The 22,268-nt window shown below is 29.3% G+C and overlaps 3 long non-coding RNA genes across 3 annotated transcripts; 2 read left to right on the top strand and 1 right to left on the bottom strand.

The window, feature by feature from the left end:
• Nucleotides 1-7,725: 7,725 nt before the first annotated feature.
• Nucleotides 7,726-12,523, bottom strand: LOC135265440 (uncharacterized). Its single transcript, XR_010333098.1, has 3 exons — nt 12,068-12,523; nt 8,036-8,114; nt 7,726-7,857 (listed from the first exon to the last, which is right to left on the bottom strand). It is a non-coding gene; the product is annotated as an uncharacterized LOC135265440 (long non-coding RNA).
• Nucleotides 8,306-9,124, top strand: LOC135265441 (uncharacterized). Its single transcript, XR_010333099.1, has 3 exons — nt 8,306-8,481; nt 8,537-8,695; nt 8,749-9,124. It is a non-coding gene; the product is annotated as an uncharacterized LOC135265441 (long non-coding RNA).
• On the top strand, nt 9,126-12,742 carry LOC135265442 (uncharacterized). Its single transcript, XR_010333100.1, has 3 exons — nt 9,126-9,211; nt 9,264-9,445; nt 12,592-12,742. It is a non-coding gene; the product is annotated as an uncharacterized LOC135265442 (long non-coding RNA).
• Nucleotides 12,743-22,268: the final 9,526 nt, after the last annotated feature.

The raw sequence follows: 22,268 nt of genomic DNA on the forward strand, positions 1-22,268 counted from the left end.
TTATTCTATCATGAATGATAATACAATAAGCTCTTGTATCGGCTGGGAAATTATTATCGCTTTCAAATTCTAAGCTGATATCAATGGTGGAACTTCGAATTGCTTCGTTTTGCTTAGAACAATCTAATACAAATATCGGTCTTTTTTATAATCTGTATAACTTAATATAGGTTCAGCACGATCTTTTCCATTAAATTCCTTATAAAAATCAACGTAAGCTTGATATGCTTCTAAATATTTATTTTTAGCAAATTGTAGTTTCCATGTTTCATATGGATAAACATTTGAATTCAACCATAAACGTACGCTTCTTACATCACAATGATCAAATAGAGTAACATCAGACTTTGGATTATTTTTTCGGTTTGTTTGAAAGCAAACGATAATATATCTTGGTTTTTCTAATTGAGTAGATGTTTTAACTCTCTAGATGTCGTTATTAGTTTGTCGAACTGATGGAAGTTCATGAATTTCCCATTTTCTGAACGGTAACGATATAACACGATCTTTGTTGATCCCTTCTAATATAGTTAATTTAATTTCATCATTTGGATAAACATGTTTTGCTTTTAATTCAATATTGTTAATCTTAAGTGTCGCTTTTCTCGTTCCGGTAGAAATGAAACAATTAGCATCGTTACGACTTCGTATTAATCGAAATTTTTGATGACCGCTAGCTATCCGATGATAATCAAATTGTAAATTTGAGAGATAAGATAAAGAGATTCTAAATGAAAACGTATTATCAGTTTCATTAAATGTCTTCAGTTGTTGACTTTCTTGATCATTCCATCCAGCGAGAGTTAATGCTCTTACTTCATCTTTGCCATAACACAGAAAAGTTTTGATTGTAGATACTGTTCCGACTTCACGTACATTATCTAACTCAACATTATTCAATTCATAGCTTACATTCTCAAATAAATATTCCGCTGCATTATTAGTCAAGGTTACATTTCCACCGCCAGTTTCCAGTACCGGATCTGGTATGAACTCACAATCCACTTGTATAAATAATTCAAAGAGAGAAATCCAAATATCTCTCTGATTAATTATAATTTCGATTTCATCATTGTTATCGAAAGATCTTACTTGCGGACTATATGTATGTTCTTCCTCTTTACTTATGCTGTCGTCTATTTCCGGTGAACTGTAAACCTGAAGTTTGCTGGCGGACATTATATCCTAACGGTTTAAGAATCTGCACGCTCTGATGTGATAATGTTGACTGACGACAAGATACTGACTGATAATTTGATGGATTGTATGATTTTTTATATTGATTTTGAAACACTAAACCCATGTTTATGCTTCTTTTTTCAGAGCAAGACGAATATTGATTGTTTGACCGTTAAAATCTATAGGACGATGGTCTTGATCAACAATATCAATAGTTAGGTTAGGTATATTGGATCTATTAATGATAGGTAAATAAATAGGATTTAATGGTTCCACAAAAATCTGTTCAGCTGGACTAAGACTTAAGCAGTTTCATAAAGAATATGAGATTCTTTGTTTTTGTAGAAAGAACCTCTTACAATATTACACTCGATGCGTATTGAATTAACTTTAATTATGTTAACAGGTAAATCACTTTCATGTAATTGCCTTGCTTTAAGTTTCCTGTTAGAAAAACCTAACAATTTACCAATACTATCTTCGTGAGCGAAATTAATGTCGTAAATACTAAATATCTCACACTTTAATGTGTTTTCGTTAGCCTTCAATGAAAATGTATTCTGTTTTTGAGCATCAGTTGCAGATCGTCCACTAAGAATTATTTGTATACATTCTTCTATAGCAGCTATTTCATAAGCACCTTTCGGAAATGTTATCACTTTTTCTTCAGTAGTGTTCGGAGCTAAATAATAAAATTTATTTGTACCCTCTTCTATATTTGGTATATTATTGTTAGTATAAAAACCGATTAAAGTTATAGAATAATTCGAATTTTTTTCAAGGTCAATGGGTGGCCCATAGTGTTCAGACAGCGTACTTTCAACACCTGTTAGGGAGAATGTCTTATACATGACTGAATAAAATACATGATTGTCTCATCTTTTATTATGTAAAAACATCAAACATAAATGTCCGCAGTTATATGATAAAAATTGATAACGATCATGATTAAAGTAAATATTACAATTTCCTAAGTATCGTACTAATTCTAGAGGTGGCTTTAGATTTCCATAACTATCAAAATAATCAACCTGTTTATTTGTTTTTCTATAACAAACCCAATGAGTTCCGGATCCTTTTTTAGAGTCCAAATTAATGATAGCACATTCTGTCTTATCAGGTTTCATATGAATTAATTCATCTCTCATAAAAACGCCTTTAAATTTGGGTAGTTTTAATAATTTAGCATATCTTCTTAAATCATTATCAGTTAGTGCCCTATTAGGCAGTTTTATTGGTAGTTTTTTGGAAATTTACGTAAATACAATCCATAACCTCGTGGTTGCTTTCGAAGATATAAACCACTTCCCACCTTCCCGATAGCGATATCTTCCAGTACTTTATTATGACGTTTATTCTCATCTAATTTCTGTTTCGCTGCTTTAGCATCATTTACAGCTTTAGTTATAGCAGCAGCACCTCCGCCCTTAGCCCCTAAGGCACTAAGTCCTCCAAAATTAATGGTAACAATGGTAAAAATCCTCCTGTTTTTATAGGTATAATACGAGGAATTTTTATACGATTACGACCTCCAGATTTTCTAACTGCTATACGAGCAGCTGATAATGCAGATTTTATATTGTCATATCCCTTATTTTCTAAATTTGATAAAAGAGCTTTATGAAAAGGTTGTTGTTTTTTCTGTGTCCTCTTTCTAGATTTCTTTGTCTTCCTTTTCGATTTTTTCCTTTGAATTCCCATACCTAATTTCCTTTTGACTTTCATTGCGTTAGTTACAAACCAGGCACTTGCTTTTTCACCAAATGATGCGTCTTTAGACTTAACACGTGACCATGCACTATCTTCTAAAATTCGATCCGCTTGATGTCTATCTTTTAAATCGTTGGAATTAGCGTAAGCTATGTCGTGCGTTTTACAAAAGCTGTCAAGCTTGTTTATTCCAAGATCACCTCGTTCTAACCGTTTCTTAAGTTTTGTACCAGGTCCGCAATATTGATATCCTGGTAAATGTAATTCAAAAGGTAATTTATTGATTGCAGTATTTAATAGTCCTTCCCCTTTGAAAGACAACATTTAACTGAACTTTTTCCCTATATAAACCTTCTTATAAATGTTTTTAGTTTAGTATGAAAATGAAAGTGTTAAAGCAAAAATTACAATTACCTATCATAAATCATGATTATAATAATGTTGATAATAAACATAAAATGTCTCATCGACATGGTACACTTTTACCCGAATCAATACATTGTATAATTTGTGGACCTTCTGGTGGAGGAAAAACTAACATATTATTGTCTTTATTGTTTGATCCCAACGGACTGAAATTTGAAAACATATATATTTATTGTAAATCATTATATCAACCGAAATATAAACTGCTTAGTGATGTGCTACAAAAAATTAAAGGAATGGAATATAACCAGTATGAACATAATGAAGACGTGCTAGATCCAAAAGATGCAAAAAATAACTCTATTTTTATATTTGATGATGTCATAATGTATAATCAAGCTAAGACAAGGGATTACTTTTGCATGGGTCGGCATAAAAATATTGATAGTTTCTATCTCTATTAAACATATACAAAAATACCGAAACATTTAATTCGAGATAATGCAAATTTATTGGTAATATTAAAACAAGATCTGTTAAATTTAAAACATGTATATGAAGATCATGTTGATGCTGATATGAAATTCGAACAATTCTGTGAAATATGTCAGGAATGTTGGAAAAACCAATATGGTTTTTTGGTTATATGTAAAGATAATGAATTAAATAAGGGTCGATATAGAAAAGGGTTTGATCATTTTATTCAAGTGTAGATTGATATCTATTTGAGAACGTTTCCAGACCGGTTAATATCGGTTTCACAGCGGTTAGTATCGGTGCGATATCGGTTAATACCGGTTCCAGAGCGGTTAGTATCGGTTAGAGACCGGTTAATATCGGTTTCAGACCGGTTAATGTCTGTTAAAAAGCAGTTCCTGATCCGTTTGAGATCGGTTAATATCAGTTTGAGACCTGTTATAATAGCAGTAGAATAAGAAGTTATATAAACAATAATTCTAATTTGTTCGGTTAGTTTTATAACATTAAGCGGGAATGATGAGTACCAAACCAGATCAAAACCTTAAAAGACATATATTAAAAGCAGCTGATTCAATTCGAAAGAAGTATATAGCCATAAAGTTAAACAGCAGTGAAGCGGATGAGTCAATTAAAAAACTTTTTCAGACTGTTATAAATCCTTTAGAAGAAATTTCAATAAAATTGGAGAAGCAATCTCCACCACCACAGCAACAACAACAAAAACAACACAAAAGACCAAAACATCATATTCAAAAGCAAAGGAAACAATTTCTTAAACTACCAAAAAAAGAAAAGATTAAACAAGAACTTGAACTACCAGTTGAAGAAACATATGAACCTAGTACATCACTACGGCAACCAGAAGAAATACATGAGTCAATACCAGAAATAAAAGAAGAAGATGAAGAAACCAAATCTGACACTGTGTATGATTTAATTAATAGCAGACATATTTTAGATGAATTTTTAGAACAATATCCTCCAGTTGCGAGAAATGCAATAGAAGCAGTTTTAGAGAAAACCAGTGATCAGACATTTGGTCCCAGGTATAATTCAAAAGAGAATAAACTATTTATGGGTAAACATGAATTAATAATTAGTCAAAATGGTGATTTAATTTTAGATAATGAATCATTTCCTGGTACTCCTGGTTTATACAGACTAATATTTTTTTAAAACCCTGAAGATAAATATACTCATATTACAAAAGAGGATCGGTCAGCATACAAAAAAATACTTGAAATTTCTAATACACATAGAAAAAATAATGATCCCACAAAACAACTAAAAGGTCATAGAGGTGTAAAATATACTCAAATTGTGCAACCAATGTTTACTTCATTTCCTAAATCTCCGTTTACTGGTGAAGGATTATTCACTAATAAACGTGTAGAATATGTTTACTGGGATGACATAAATGAATTAGTGTCACGTCTAGCATTATTACATACAGCGAAAAAAGCGGGTAACAATTCCCATCTGAATGAAATTTTATCAATTGAAGAAGAATTAAAGGAATGTGGTGTAATATATAAGGTTTAAGTTTTTTCTGGTTAATCCTCAGTGTTGAAATACCCATTGATCTATTCGAACGTAAACTGTTATCAGCATCAAATGCATTTTTTAAATCTACACCATCACCTTTTGTTTTCACTGCTGATGGTGACCTTGATTTAAAACATCATAGAATCTGTAACATTAATGATTCAACAGAAGACAAAGATTGTGCGAATAAAGTATATATTGATTTAGTAAGTAAACAAATATACCAAAAGATGGAAGGAGTAATAGCTGCTTTAACGGATTTAAATAATAATGTTCATAAAGCAGATGCTATATGTATGGATAAATTTAATCAGTTAAACATAACCATGACTGTTAAGTACAAAATACTTGATGGAAAAATTGATAATATAATTGCTACAATTCCTCACACGATTGAATCAGAATTGCATAACAAACATTTAAGTATAAATTTTGAAATCGATAACAAGTGGAAAAAATTTATGAATAATTTAGATGAGATAACCAGACGAATAAAAAAACTTGAAGAACGCTTTGAAGGAAGCGATAGTATTAAGATAAAACCAGAAACCATTTCCAAACGTTCTAAAGCAGGTGATACAGGTCAACTTGAAAATGTACCTATATCAAAGAAAAAGAAAGTAACACATTCATATGAAAATAATGAAGAAGAAGGTCCAAAGATAGAACCCATGCCTCATAATAAAAACAAGTGTCCTCCAGGTGAAATGTCAGATCGTCATGGAAATTGTAGAGAAGTGTACCGTAAATAAGCAATGGTTCGACAAAAGCAAGTTAGTGATGTAAAGCAAAAATTGGTAAACGAGATATTTAAACCTGCACGCAAGAATTTTAAACGAAGACGTACTATAATTAAAGGATTGGATGATTTATGGCAAATAGATTTAGCAGAAATGCAAAATTTATCTTATCATAATAAAGGATTTAAATATATTTTAGTTGTAATCGACTGTTTCTCTAAATTTTTATGAACCAGACCACTGAAATCGAAATCAGCTAATGAGGTTAGCAGAGCTATGGAATCAATACTAAAGAATGAAAAAGAACGAATACCAAAGAATTTACAGTCAGATCAAGGAAAGGAATTTTATAATACCACTTTTCAGGATTTGATGAGACGTTATAATATTAATCACTATAGTACGTATAGCGTTAAAAAAGCAGCAATTGCTGAACGAGTTATACTTACTTTAAAATCAAAAATTTATCGATATTTTACGTTATTTGCGACACATAAATGGATAAATAAATTGCAAGAGATAACCAAAAATTATAATACTACAATACATCGAACAACAGGAAGGAAACCCACAGAGATAAACGCTTCGAATCAAGGAGACATAACAGCATATGATCATCTAAAGATTGTTGATAAAAACAGAAAAAAATTTAAAGTCGGAGATTTCGTAAGAATTAGCAAAGAGAAGATGTTATTTGAAAAAGGATATACACACAATTGGTCAACGGAAATTTTTAAAATCAGTAAGATTAATCTAACCAATCCTGTAACATTTCTACTAGAAGATAAAGAAGGTCAACCAATCAAAAGAGCTTTTTATATTTGGGAATTATCAAAAACTCAATATCCTGACGTTTATTTAGTTGAAAAGGTGATTCGACGTAAAGGAACTAAATTATTTGTGAAATGGTTAGGTTTACCAGATAATCAGAATAGTTGGATTGAAATGAAAGATATTACGTAATAAATAAGAAATATATATACGATATAATTATTTAACGTCTAATTTAGTTCCATTTAAGATGGCAACGAGTGTAGAACCTGATATAAAAAAAGTGCTGCATTTTGAAAAAACCATAAGCGATATTCGATTATTAATGAAACTGGAACTACTGAAATTAGGACCGTGCCAGTTGATGAATATTTTTCATAAATTACCGGAAACATATCAACAAGATCATGATATAAAAGCTGAATCTACCATGTTTACAACATTATTATAACAGTTTTGACGAAGATTAGTTTGGTCCACCTTCATCAATAAATAATTGTGTTTCGTGTATTTTAGATGATACAAGAAGCCAACAACAACAACAACAACAACCCACTGCGTTTCAAGTGTAATGCCTCTTTTAAACTCATCACTCATCTTGTTTGTTACTCTTATACAAAATGTGTTGTATGTGCAAAAACCGTTAGATGTTGTAGATATATACATCGTCTTCACTAGTAAAACTAGTTAGTTGCATAGGTCAGCTGATTTCATAGATTATAATTAATCTATGAAGTTAAGCAGCTCTCACCCCGGTCATTCCTTGGATGGGTGACCGAATAATGTAATGCCAAATCATCGCAACTAACTCGTCTTTCGGAGGAGACGTTAAGCCGTCGGTCCCGGTCACTACTAGTGGTCGTTAGGTCAGGTCAGAGGCTGTAGATGCGACCTGAAAACTCTGGCACTTGGGTGATGGCATTACCACCATACGCATATTTATATTTATTTATTTTTACTAGTAAAAGTCCTAACAACACAAGATGGTCTCCTCTCTGGAAAAGTTTATTTTTCAACGATGTTGATTACCAATGGAAGAAGATGAATTTGGGTTATTTGAGCAATACTGCAATAGAAATATTTAAGTATGAAAATGTTTCTACAGCAAACCCTGTAATATATTTTAAATTAAGACTAGTTTTTACCAATAGTAATTATATTGATACTGATTGGAAGAGGCTTATACTTAATGATCATGATCATGATGTAGTTTCAATAAAAAATTGTTTTAATCATATTCCTACCTTTTTAGTAATGTTTGGAATTGTTTGTACATGTTGGATCGTTTTTATGATGTTCATAGCGTTAGGTTTGGCTTAAAAACTGCAATTAAAAATTTATTTAGGTGTATGACTTTGTTAGTTTAAGTATGTAGTTTGTTTTATGTATAATAAAAAATAATATTCATTCTGATTATTTTTGTTATCATATTTCCTGTCCAACGTTTTTTTCCTTAAAAACGTTAAATTTTTATCAGTTATATTTTGAATTTTTTGAATTTTTATGTAAGGAACCACAATATCCGGTTGCAAAGTTTATGGAATATAAAATCATATCGCATCAACGATTAATTCATTTCTACTTCTACTGTACGTGTATGAAAGTAATCAACCAATCATGTTGAAGTGCTCTCAATGCGATAACAAGTTTACTCGCAAAGATGCTTTAACACGTCATGTAAAAAAACATAGTAAGTAAATACATTTTACGTTATAGAAATTGTTTTAATTAAGGGCATTTTTAAGGTGATAAATTATCTAAACTCACTTGCCCCGGATGTAAAACGTCATTTACGAGATTTGATAACTATAAGCGTCATATTACAAATTCATCATTGTGTTCAATGGATTCGGATGATATGACTCCTAAAAAAGCCCGCCTGACAACTAGAACACCTTTACAAAGTATTTTTGTAAATATTGTTTATATTATTATTATAACTTGTTTTTGTTTTTAGAAGTTACTACAACGCTCCATCATGTTCATTTCATCAATTTTGTGAAATATGCAATAGTCACTACAGAGGATCCAGATTAAACCATTTACGTTCTTTAAAACATAAAAGTGTCATCTCCGCCAAAATTAATGATGATGATGATTTCGTTGAAGAATATGAAGTTGCCTTCAAATCAAGAATTACCTCATACCGATTGAAAAATTCACAACTAGATGACTTGGAAGTGTGCAATTTTTTTGAAAGAAATCAAGATAAACTTATCATTTTAATAACTAGAAAACTGAGAGAATTTAACCAACTTAAAATTAGTTTCGAACTTTTTGCTAAATATATTTTACCTCCTAAAGACATTATCGAAATCAAATCATTCAACACTAAATATCGACAAATATTAAGGTGGAACTGGAAGAAATATGTAGCGTCATAAAAAACAAAATAAGTGAATTCTTGGAAAAAGATAGTGGTAAGTAATACCAATTTTATTTATAAACATATTATTGTATTAAATTTTTTAGGTTGGATTTTAATGGAAATTTTGTTTTTGGAACTTAATATTAACAAATTCAATTCACTACGTGCATCTACATATATACCATTACCGAAGGACATAACGAAGCGGAAAACGGTTATCAATATTCAAAATGATGATAATGAATGTTTCAAATGGTCTGTTTTGGCACACCTTCATTCAACTGAAGTAGATGTTAATCGACATCGAGTTGATGCTTATCGTGAGTTTGAAGAGGAATTAGATTTTACAGATATTTCATTTCCGGTTAAATTAACTGATATTTTTAAATTTGAAGCATTTAATAATATTAGTGTAAATGTCTATGGAACAGAGCAGCGTTTTGATCATGAAAAAGGTAAATGGGTATCAGATATTATAGGTCCCTTTTATTTAATTTCTAAGGAACGAGACATTCATGTAAATTTTTTACTTATAGTAGACGATGAAAGAATGATCAAACATTACTGTCTGATAAGCAACATTTCTCGATTAATAAGTTCACAACTTTCCAAACATAATTATGCTAAATTTATATGTAACGGTTGTCTATTATTTTTTTCGAGTGAACAAAAATTAGTTAAACATCGTAAGTATGCTTGTAATGAAGTTGTCACTACATTACCAACTTCTGATCTAATTATAAATAAATTTGGTAAAGAAGTGCCTGGTAATGAATTAACATTTCAAAATTTTGATAAATCTCTTAAAGTTCCTTTTGTATTTTATTTCGATTTTGAATCTATTTTAAAACCTTTACGCAATGATAATTCAGCCGATAATATCCATACAATTGTTACACATTTACATGAACCATATAGTTTCGGTTATTACATGAAATGTGCATATAATGATAATTTATCAATTTATCGGACTTATCGAGGAAAAGATGCTCCTGAAATTTTTGTGAAATGGTTGCAAGATGATGTAAATAGACTTTATCACGATCACCTCAAACATATCGTACCACTTGAAATGACTCCGTTAAATGAATTGGTTTTTCAAATATCTACCCATTGTCATTTATGTAAAGAACCTTTCAAAACAGATTACGGAAGTCTAAATTGTGATAGAGTTTGTGATCATTGTCACTTAACAGGTAAATTTTTAGGACCTGCACATTCTATTTGTAATTTAAATTATAAGATTCCAAAATATATCCCTGTTTATTGTCATAATTTAACTAATTATGATAGTCATTTATTTATTAAAGCTTTAGCCACAGAAAAGACCATCATTAATTGCATTGCTCAAACTAAAGAAAAATATATTACATTTTCAAAAAAATTTTTAGTTGATAAGGTCATGAACACGACTACAAATACAGTTGACAATATTTTTATAACGCTTAGATTCGTAGATTCGTTCCGTTTCCTTTTTTTTTCATTAGATAAATTATCTCAAACTTTAACTTCTGATGAATGTCTAACCATTCGGAAACACTTTCCGGACGATAACCAATTTAATTTGATAAGACAAAAAGGTGTTTTTCCATATTCATATTTGGATTGTTTTAATAAGTTAGATGATACCAGTTTACCATTGATTCAACAATTTTATGATAATCTTAATAAAACTGATATCAGTGAACATGATTATGAGCGAGCACAGGAAGTCTGGAATCTATTTGATTGTAAAACGTTAGGTGATTATTCCGACATTTATTTAAAGTCTGATGTTTTGCTAGTAACAGACATTTTTGAAAATTTCAGAAAGGTTTGTCTCAAAATTTATGAACTAGATCCAGCCCATTACTTAACAGCACCTTCATTAGGCTGGGATGCTATGTTAAAAATGACTGGAATTAAATTCGAATTATTAACTGATATAGACATGGTACATTTCTTTCGAAAATCTATTAGAGGAGGACTTTGTCAATGTTCAAAACGTAAAGCAGTAGCAAATAATAAGTTTTTATCAAATCATGATCCTTCTAAACCAACTTCTTTTATAATGTACCTTGATGCAACCAACTTGTATGGAGCAGCAATGTCTGAATATTTACCTTATAGCGGTTTTCGATGGGAAAATCCTAATGAATTCAATGAAAACTTAATTCTCAATTTGACAGATAACGCTGATGTAGGTTATATATTCAAAGTACTGAATTACATAATCTTCACAACGATTTACCATTTTGTCCTGAAAAAGTTATTCCTCCCTCTAGTAAAACTGAGAAACTTTGCGCACCCTTGAACAATAAAGTACACTATGTTTTACATTATCGAAATTTAAGACAAGCTATACAAAGTGGTTTAAAATTAATGAATATTCACCGTGTTTTAAGTTTTAATCAATCACCATGGTTAAAAACATATATTGATTTTAATACAGAAATGCGTAACAAATCAAAAAACGCGTTAGAAAAAGATGTATTTAAATTAATGAATAATTCAGTTTTTGGTAAAACCATGGAATCAATTGATAAAAGAGTAAACGTGAAATTGGCTACATCATGGAATAATATAGGTAGAAAACCAGGTGCTGAAAGTTTAATTGCACGACCAAATTTTAAAAATTCATCTATCTTTACACCAAATTTTGTAGCTATTCAATTAGAAAACGAAAAAGTTTTCTATAATAAACCTCTGTATGTAGGTTTTACTATTCTAGATATCAGTAAAACTATTATGTATGATTTTTATTATAATTTCATAAAACTTAAATACGGTAACAATGCAACGCTTTTGTATACCGATACTGATAGTTTAGTAATTGAAATTTTTTGTAAAAATATTTATGATGATATTAAATCTAATATAGAGCGTTTTGACACTTCAAATTATAAAGCAGAAAATATTCATGGAATACCTGTATCGTCTTCTGTCATCGGGAAGATGAAAGATGAATATAAAGGGCGTGTAATATCAGAATTTTTAGGAACAGGTGCTAAAGCATATTATGTGGATGTTGAAGGTGAATCATCTAAAAAAGCTAAGGTTATTAAACACAATGTAATTAGAAGTAAATTACATAAAATTGACTACCAAAACGCAGTTACTGTTCCAAACACTGAAATTATTAAAGAAATGAATATCTTTCGTTCGAAGCTTCATAACATTTACACAGAATTAAAGAAAAAAATTGCTTTATCTTTCAAAGATGATAAACGTTACATGTTAAACAATTCTGAAGGTAGAACATTATCTTGGGGTCATAAAAATATTCCTCCTCAAACTCAGGAATAATATTTAATTTGTATTTTAGTTATTGTATTATAATGTTTATGTATTATAATATGTATGTACTTATATTTAGATGTAATAAACAATTAAAATAATTTATTGTTTTTATTATTATCCATTAACCAAATAGCTTATGTGAATTTGTTTCAGGTTTCCAAAATAGACAGCACTATCCACTCTACCTACCTGAGGTTCGACTCCCCATGGAAGGAACATCAACAACTTTTTTGCATTATATTTTAAACAAATAATAAAATAAACTTAGTGCGCAACAGACAAGTTAGGCAAACAACATTACAAACACGCATTATTTGACTTTTCAAACAAAACCACAAATTAAAATCTGTCACATAACCGCTAGCTACACCACGGTTACACAATCAACATTACACCCAATATTGATTTTTAAATAAATTAAAATTTTGGCGCCATTTTTTTTTACAAACATGGCCGACTAATTTCAAATATTAATTTTGAAATAATTTAAATTTGGCGCCAATTTACCATTAAACACAAATGACCGCCGCCGACTTTCAAACTTCTAAGATGGCGACGATTGTTATTATTATTATTATACTACATATATATATTTGCATCATTACGCGCTTGCGTCTGCGTCTGACTCAATTTTTATACATGCGCAGTAGAGAGAGGTGGAGGTGGTTCTAGAACCGGCTATCCCTATCTACTGACTTATGTCACAGTTTAAACAAAAACAAATTATTTTCGTTGTTGTTGTGGCAAAATAATTTATTTCGAACGAATTAATGGAGCGAAACGAGTAAACTTTTATAGGACAGATACAAAACATCATATTACCACATAAATTGTTATTTTAAAGCAAAGTATTACCTTTGGCACTTGTTCAATTAAAGTTTGCTTACTTCGAAGTATGTAATCGTCCGAAATAAGTTTTTTTCGTCAAAACTATAACGTAATTTGTTCTTTTGTGCTTGAATATAGAGTTTTCATTACGTTTTATAGTAGTTTACCCTACTCAAAGCATAGAATCGAACAGAGTAATCCGTTTTTGTTAAAACTGATACATAATTTGCTCTTATTTTCGAGAATAAGACGTTTTCCATCTGTTCGATAAAATTTTTCTTGTTTATAGCAAGGAATCGTTTAAAATAAGCTGTATTTGCCTAAACTGATACGTAATTCGTTTTTTGTGCATGGATACGAAGTTTTCAGCTTCTTTGACGTGAAATATCTTGTTGCAAAAGATGATAATTCGCTTTAAAATAACGCTTTATGTGGTAATATGTGGTTTTGCATCTGCCCTATAAAAGTTCACTCGATTCGAAGCATAAAATCGTTTGAAATTAACAGTTCTGGTCAAAACTATAACGTAAATTACTTCTTTGAGACGAAATTTAAAGTTTTCATTAAGTTTTATTCAAGTTTACTCTATTCTAAGCAAAGGAGTAATCAGGATAAACTGTTTTTATCCAGAGTAATATATAATTTGCAGTTTTCAGCCAGAATAAGACGTTTTTAATCTTTTTAATGTAAGTTTTCGTGTTCAAAACAAAGGATCGTCTAAAATAAGCAGTTTTTGTTTTTGAATAAGAGGTTTTCAGTTTCTTTGATGTAAGGTTTCTTTTGTTTGTAACAATGAATTAACGAAAATAATTGTTTTTAATCCAAACTGTGACGTAAATCGTTTTTAAAAAGCGAAATAAGACGTTTTGCCTCTGTTCAATGAAAGTATACTGGTTTCAAAGCATAGAATCGTTTGAAATTAACAGTTCTCGTCAAGACTATAACGCAAATCTTTTGTTTTGTGCTAAAATAAGACGTTTTTAGTCTGTTCGATATAAGTTTTCTTGTTCAAAGCAAAATATTGTCGAAAATCAACCGTTTTTGTCTAAACTGATACAAAATTCGTTGGTTTGTGTCTGAATACAAAGTTTTCAGATTCTTTACTGTTAGGTTTGCTGCTTCTAACAAAGAATCAACGAAAATATTTCGTTTTAATACAAACTGCAATATAAAATGTCTTTATAGGACAAAACATGATGTTTAATAAAACTTTACTCGTTTGGAAGCATAGAATCATTCCAAATAAGCCATTCTCGTCAAAACTATAATGTAATTAGTATTTTGTGCCAGAATACAGCGTTTTTGTTAGATTTATTATCAATTTAGTCTATTTTCAGCAATAAAACGAATAGAATTAGCTGCCTTTATCCAAAGTGATACATAAATTGCTCTTTTATGCCAGAATTATACGTTTTTAGTCTGTTCCATGTAAGTTTTCTTGTTCAAAGCAAAAGATCCTTCAAAATAAGCCGTTGTGTTTAAACTGATGAACAATTCGTACTCTGAGTCAACAAAAATAATGTGTTTTAATCCAAACTGAAATTTTTTTTCTTATAAGGCAAAATATAAGGTTTTGCATCCGTTCAATAAAAATATATTTGTGTCGAAACATAAAATCGTCCGAGATACACCGTTCTCGTCAAGTCTTTAACGTAATTCGTTTTTTTCTGTCAGATTATGTGGTTTTAGTTACGTTTTATAAAGGTTTGCTCTTATGTAAGCAAAGAAACAAACAGGATAAACTGCTTCTATTTAAAGTGATACATAATTAGCTCTGTTGTGACAGAATACGACGTTTTCTGTCTGTTTAATATAAGTTTTTAATAATAATAATAATAATAATAATAATAATAATAATAATAATAATAATAGTAATAGAAATAATAATAGTAATAAAAATAATAATAGTTTAATAATATTAATAATAACAATAATAATAATAATAATAATAATAATACTTTTAATAATGAATTTCCTTCTCAATCAAAGCTTAGTTTTTCTAAGCAAAAATGAAGCTTATTTTGTGTTATATGAGCGTTTTCTCATTTCTATGCAAAAGATCATCTGTGATCTGTGTTATTAGACAACGTAAGTCATTTTATAATTTTTAGGCAAGAAATTGTTTAATGTTAAACACTTTTCTCTAAACTGGTATATATTCAGTATAGGAATGCAATGATCGGTATTTAATAATAATAATAATAATAATAATAGTAATAATAGAAGTAAAAGTAATACAAATATTAATAATCATTACAATTTTTATAAAAATAATAATAATAATAGTAAAAACAATAATTATTATTATTATAATATATTGTTTTTAAAACTAGAAGCTTAATTTTTCTGAGCAAGAATAAAGCTTATATGAGTGTTATATGAACGTTTTTACATTTCTATGAAAATGATCATTTATAATCTGGGTTCTCAGTCAAAATAAGTTATTTTCTAGATTTTATGCAAAAAATTGTCTAATGTTAAGCACATTCGGCTAAGCTGGTATAACATTCACTATATAAGAAAGTTATAATCGGTATTTAATAATAATAATAATAATAATAATAGTAGTAAAAATAATAAAAATACTACTACTAATAATAATACTAATATTAATAGAAATAGTAATAACGATAATAATAATAATAATACTAATAGTACTAAACTTGCTTATAAGCAAACGCTTAATTTTTCTAAGCTACATTAGCTTTTCATCTGTTTTATGAGTGTTTTTTTATTTGTAAGCAAAGATTCGTCTGTGAACAGATATTCTCGGTAGTCATTTTTTAGTTTTAAAGCAAGAAATTGTCTAAGAAATAGAATAAATTTTCACTCAATAATAATTAATTATTATTAATTAATTAATCTAATTAATAATGTTTAAATTAATAAAATTAAACCATATGAGTGAGGTTGGTAAATAAAAATAAAGATTATTGACAAAATTATATTAGAAGATTTAATTAAGGTTACAGTTTTTTGGTTTTTTGCTTATATCTCGAAAACAGTTACTCCTATCAATTTTTATCTTTTCACCAAAATTAAAGCTAATAAAATTTCCTACAAAACGCTAAATTTTTCTAAGCTACAATAGCTTTTTACGTGTTTTCTTATTTATAAGCAAAGGTTCATTTGTGAACAAATATGTTATTAATATGATTATTACCCCAGTAAAATTAGGCAAATCGTTCAAAAAATTTTATAGAGAGTTGGGTTTTTTTTTAAACATTTCTTTACACTTGGGTAGACGTATATCAAAATTTCCTGAGGCTGAAGGGGCAAGCTCGAAGAGGGGGAATAGCTTAAAGAAGTTTTTTATGGGTTTTTGCCTATATCTCGAAAACTATTACTCCAATCAATTTTTGTCTTTCTACCAAAATTAAAACTCATAAAATATTGTACAAAATAGTTATTTGCATTTTTTATATAGGACTAACCATAAGCGAGATATAAGTTTAAAAATAATTAATAATTTAAAAAAATGTGCTTTAACAGAAAATGTCTTGTGATTTAAAATACACTAAATTTATTGGGTCCAACACTTTATTAGAAAAAAAAGGAGGAGACATAGAAGTCACTGAAGTCTTTAGATGCTGCATTTTCGTCTTCGTCTCAAACATTGAAAACTGAATTACATTTTTGTTCAGTAACAGTTACAGTTTTCTTTTTGGTTTTTTGCTTATATCTCGAAAACAGTTACTCTTATCAATTTTTATCTTTCTACCAAAATTAAAGCTGATAAAATTTCCTACAAAATAGTTATTTGCATTTTTTTTGTAGAACCAACCACAAACGAGTTATAGGGTTGGATATAAATAATCTTTAAAAAAAATTTGCTTTAAAATAAAATGTTTAAATAACTGAAATTGAACTAAATTAATTGGGTCTAACACTTTAGTAGAGGAGAAAGGAGGAGACATGGAAGTCGCTAAAGTTTTCAGAGCTGTTTTTTGATAGTGCATTTTCGTCATTGTCTTAAACAATTTTTACCAAAACTAAAGTTGATGAAACTTCTTAGAAAAAAGTTCTAGCCTCATTGTTGTAGGACTAACCGTCAGCGAGTTACTAGCTTTTAAAGTTTAGTGTCTACATTACACTATATAATTAAACATTAGTATAATATAAGTATTTATATGGCAATAGTGCGTGTAAAGCATCTCCCAACTAAAAAAATGTGCAAAATAAGAAAAAAAAACTTTCTTTGATCGGGCTTTCCAGTTGAAGACCACAATTCAACATCTAAAGATGACTCAGATGATATGATAGAATGAAATGTTGGACTCCATGCATACAGTTTATTAAAAAATGTCTTCAAAATATGTATATTAAATTAATTATATATAAATACTTCTTGTTGGATTTCCTTGACGTGGAAACTAAATAAAACAAAGTTTAAAAAACCCGACACACCAAACCTTTATTTAAAAACACTACGCGTTTCAACCACAAAGTGGTCATCCTCAAGTGAGAATATTAACTAAACTAATTCTTACAATGTTCTGCCTTATATACTAATTTTGCCGACTTTCACTTTTCCTACCCCCGACTAATAAGTATAGAAGAGAAAAAGGGATGGGGCCGTTGTCTGAATTCATAAGCCTATTTCTATTCTTAAAAATTTCAAGACTTTCGAAAGCGTCAAGAAATTTACAATTATTAACTATTCTAAGAATTTTTAAGTTAGTGCTATCAATTCTATGGTTATTTTCAAAAATATGTTGAGCAACACGTGATTTTTCAAATCTGTTGAATTTTAAATGTGCTAAATGTTCTTTAAATCTAATGTTGATTGATCGACGTGTCTGCCCAATATATTTTTGTTCACAATCTTAACAATTAATTTCATAAATCCCCGATTTTTTCAAAAATCCAATTTTATCTTTTGGACTTCCGAGAAAACTCTTGAGACTTGTGCCTGAGTTGTAAACAACTTGCAAGTCAAAATTTTTCTAAATTCTACTCAAACCTCTTGTGACTGAGGAAGTATAAGGTAAAGATAAAATTTGTCTTCTCGGGTGTGTTTGTAAAAGTCGTGAATTGTTTCATCATGTATCTATATTTAACTTTTCGAACAGTTTTGTCAACTGTTCTTGTCTCAAAACCATTACACCTTGCTGCATCTTTAATAATTTTGAGCTCCTTTTCAAACCTTGCGTTATTCAAGGAAAAATTAATGAGCCTGTGAATCAAAAAATTAAAACTAGCCATTTTATGTTGAGGACAATGATGTGAATCAGTAGTGATGTAACGAAGTGTACTAGTATCTTTTCTATAAATATCAAACTTTGAAATTAACAGTTCTGGCCAAAACTATAACGTAAATTATTTCTTTGAGACGAAATGTAAAGTTTTCATTAAGTTTTATACAAGTTTACTCTATTCTAAGCAAAGGAGTAATCAGGATAAACTGTTTTTATCCAGAGTAATATATAATTTGCAGTTTTCAGCCAGAATAAGACGTTTTTAATCTTTTTAATGTAAGTTTTCGTGTTCAAAACAAAGGATCGTCTAAAATAAGCAGTTTTTGTCCAGACTGAAATGTAATTCGATTTTCTGTGCCTGAATAAGAGGTTTTCAGTTTCTTTGATGTAAGGTTTCTTTTGTTTGTAACAATGAATTGACGAAAATAATTGGTTTTAATCCAAACTGTGACATAAATCGTTTTTAAAAGGCGAAATAAGACGTTTTGCCTCTGTTCAATGAAAGTATACTGGTTTCAAAGCATAGCATCGTTTGAAATGGACAGTTCTCGTCAAGACTATAACGCAAATCTTTTGTTTTGTGTTAAAATAAGACGTTTTTAGTCTGTTCGATATAAGTTTTCTTGTTCAAAGCAAAATATTGTCGAAAATCAACCGTTTTTGTCTAAACTGATACAAAATTTGGTGGTTTGTGTCCGAATACAAAGTTTTCAGATTCTTTACTGTTAGGTTTGCTGCTTCTAACAAAGAATCAACAAAAATATTTCGTTTTAATACAAACTGCAATATAAAATGTCTTTATAGAACAAAACATGATGTTTGGCATCTGTTTAATAAAACTTTACTCGTTTGGAAGCATAGAATCATTCCAAATAAGCCATTCTCTTTTATTTCTCCTCCTTTCTCCTCTACTAAAGTGTTAGACTCAATTAATTAAGTTTAATTTCAGTTTTTCAAACATTTTATTTTAAAGCAAATTTTTTTTAAAGATTATTTATATCCAACTCTATAACTCGCTTATGGTTGGTCCTACAAGAAAAATGCAAATAACTATTTTGTAGGAAATTTTATCAGCTTTAATTTTTGTAGAAAGATAAAAATTGATAGTAGTAACTGTTTTCGAGATATAAGCAAAAAACCAAAAAACTGTAACCTTAATTAAATCTTCTAATATAATTTTGTCAATAATCTTTATTTTTATTTACCAACCTCACTCAATCGGTTTAATATTATTAATTTAAACATTATTAATTAGATTATTAGATTAATTAATTAATAATAATTAATTATAATTGAGAGAAAATTTATTCTATTTCTTAGGCAATTTCTTGTTTTAAAACTAAAAAATGACTACCGAGAATATCGGTTCACAGACGAATCTTTGTTTATAAATAAAAAAACACTCATAAAACAGATATAAAGCTATTGTAGCTTAGAAAAATTAAGCGTTTTAATTTTGGTAAAAAATGTTTGAGACAAAGACGATAATGCAGCATCTAAAGACAGCTCTGAAGACTTTAGAAACTTTCATGTCTCCTTCTTTCTCCTCTAATATAGTGTTGGATTATTATTATTATTGATACTATTATTATTATTATTATTATTATTATTATTATTATTATTATTATTATTATTATTATTATTATTATTATTATTATTATTATTATTAAAACCGATTATAACTTTTGTATAATAAATGTTTTTATACCAGTTTTAAAATGAGTGATTAATTTTAGACAATTTCTTGCCTAAAAACTATAAAATGGCTTGCATTGTCTAAAAACACAGATCACAGATGATCTCTTTCATTGAAATGAGAAAACGCTTATATAACACATAATAAGCTTTATTTTTGCTTAGAAAAACTAAGCCTTGATTTAGAAGAAAATTCGTTATTAAAAGTATTATTATTGTTATTATTTTTATTACTATTATTATTATTATCATTATTCTTATTAATATAATTATTGTTATTATTAATATTATTATTACAAATATTATTATTATTAAAACCGATTATAACTTTTGTATCAAGCGTTCATTTAAAAAAAAACTCAAGGTTGCTTTGAAATAAATAACAATTGTTTTGTGTCTGTGCACTATGTTAATTCGTGCACTTACTTGTCAAATTGAAAGATTTCATAACCTTACTTTTTGACAATTAAAAAATAACACATTTTCGAAAAAATATTTATTTATTAACTATAGAAACTGTTGGAAATGTGTTCCTTGTTGCTCAACACACATAACACAACGCCTTCGAACACTGTTTAACACATTACTCAGTTCAAGTGGATTTTCGTTAATTTCATCAATTTTCTGCTGAATGCGTCGTCTTAATTTATAAATAGTTGGAATTGGTGTAACAAAAATTGAATTTTTAATGCGTGGCCAAAGATGAAAGCCGTAAGGCGTTAAATCACATGATCTTGGGGGACAATCATTTGCTGTATTCCTGCTAATTATTCTGTCATCAAAAAACGTTCTCAGAAAGTCTAAAGTTTCTGCTGTGCAATGCGCTGTTGCACCATCTTGTTGAATCAAACCTTCTCGTAATTCATCATTGTGAAGCTCTTCGATAAAAGGCGTAAGAATTTCTTCGCGATAACGTACTGCAGTTAATGTTCCTGAAAACTGCATCAAACTGTAGTTTTAACCCTACCATTACGAAAAAACACTCAACCTTGAAAGAAAGACAATACTGTAATCTCCTAGGGAAATCCACAGGTTGTAACTCTTGAACAGATTGGTCACGATACGGGTACATATGTAAATCCTTTCGTAGAAGTTTATGGCAGGTACCAACAGAAAGTTCAACTTGTTGAGACAGATGTCCAATCGATGTTTTTGGGTCTTGCTCCAAAATTTCCTGTGTAGCATGAATAACTTCTTCTGTTCGCTCAGTTGGTCTTCCACTACCTTCTTTACGCGAGGTGGACAAGCTCACATTTCAGTGAAGAGGGTTTTTAAATTTTTCATAGACGATAACCTCAGGAAAAGCTTCTCGAAATTCCTCCAGGCACGGTTAAATTGAATATTTCCAAACACCGTTCACTTTCTCTCCATTTCGGAAATAACTTTCAAACAAAAAGGCTTTTTGTTCACTGGTATACACCATGATTACAAATCAACAAAACACGAAATTTAGTATTGAAAAATACTGTTTTTTTATGTTTGTAAAACAGAAGCAACAACTACAGAAAATCACACAAAAACCAAGCTCGTTTTGGTGGAAACTGGAGGTAACGAAAAAATGTCAGGTTCTGGTTTAATAGGCAACCAACAATACAACGCCAAATTTGTACCATAGGCATTAGCTAAGAAATACGTAAAAAATTCAACGCATGCTGCGAGGTTTTTTATTAATGAACGCCGATTATAATAAATGTTTTTATACCAGTTTTAAAATGAGTGATTAATTTTAGACAATTTCTTGCCTAAAAACTATAAAATGGCATACATTGCGTATAAACACAGATCACAGATGATCTCTTACATATAACACAAAATAAGCTTCATTTTCATTTCTACAACTTTCATCCTAACATTTTTCTTGTATTTGTAACCGTACTCGAAGCGTTTTGAAAAATATGAGGCAGAATGCAAATTGGTAACATTGATTTTTTTTGCATATTTTTGCATTCTTTTTACTTCTTACTATTAAGAATTTAATGCTTTATCTGTCTGTATTTTTTTGTTTGACTATTGCTAACCGTTGTTTAAATATTGCACTTTAAAATTTTAAACTGCGCCTTCTAGCTGCACTATCGGAACTATTGAGAACAGAAACGTTTTATTTGTACC

This window comes from Tribolium castaneum, chromosome 2 (assembly GCF_031307605.1).
Source record: "Tribolium castaneum strain GA2 chromosome 2, icTriCast1.1, whole genome shotgun sequence".
NCBI classification, from domain to species: Eukaryota; Metazoa; Arthropoda; class Insecta; order Coleoptera; family Tenebrionidae; genus Tribolium; species Tribolium castaneum.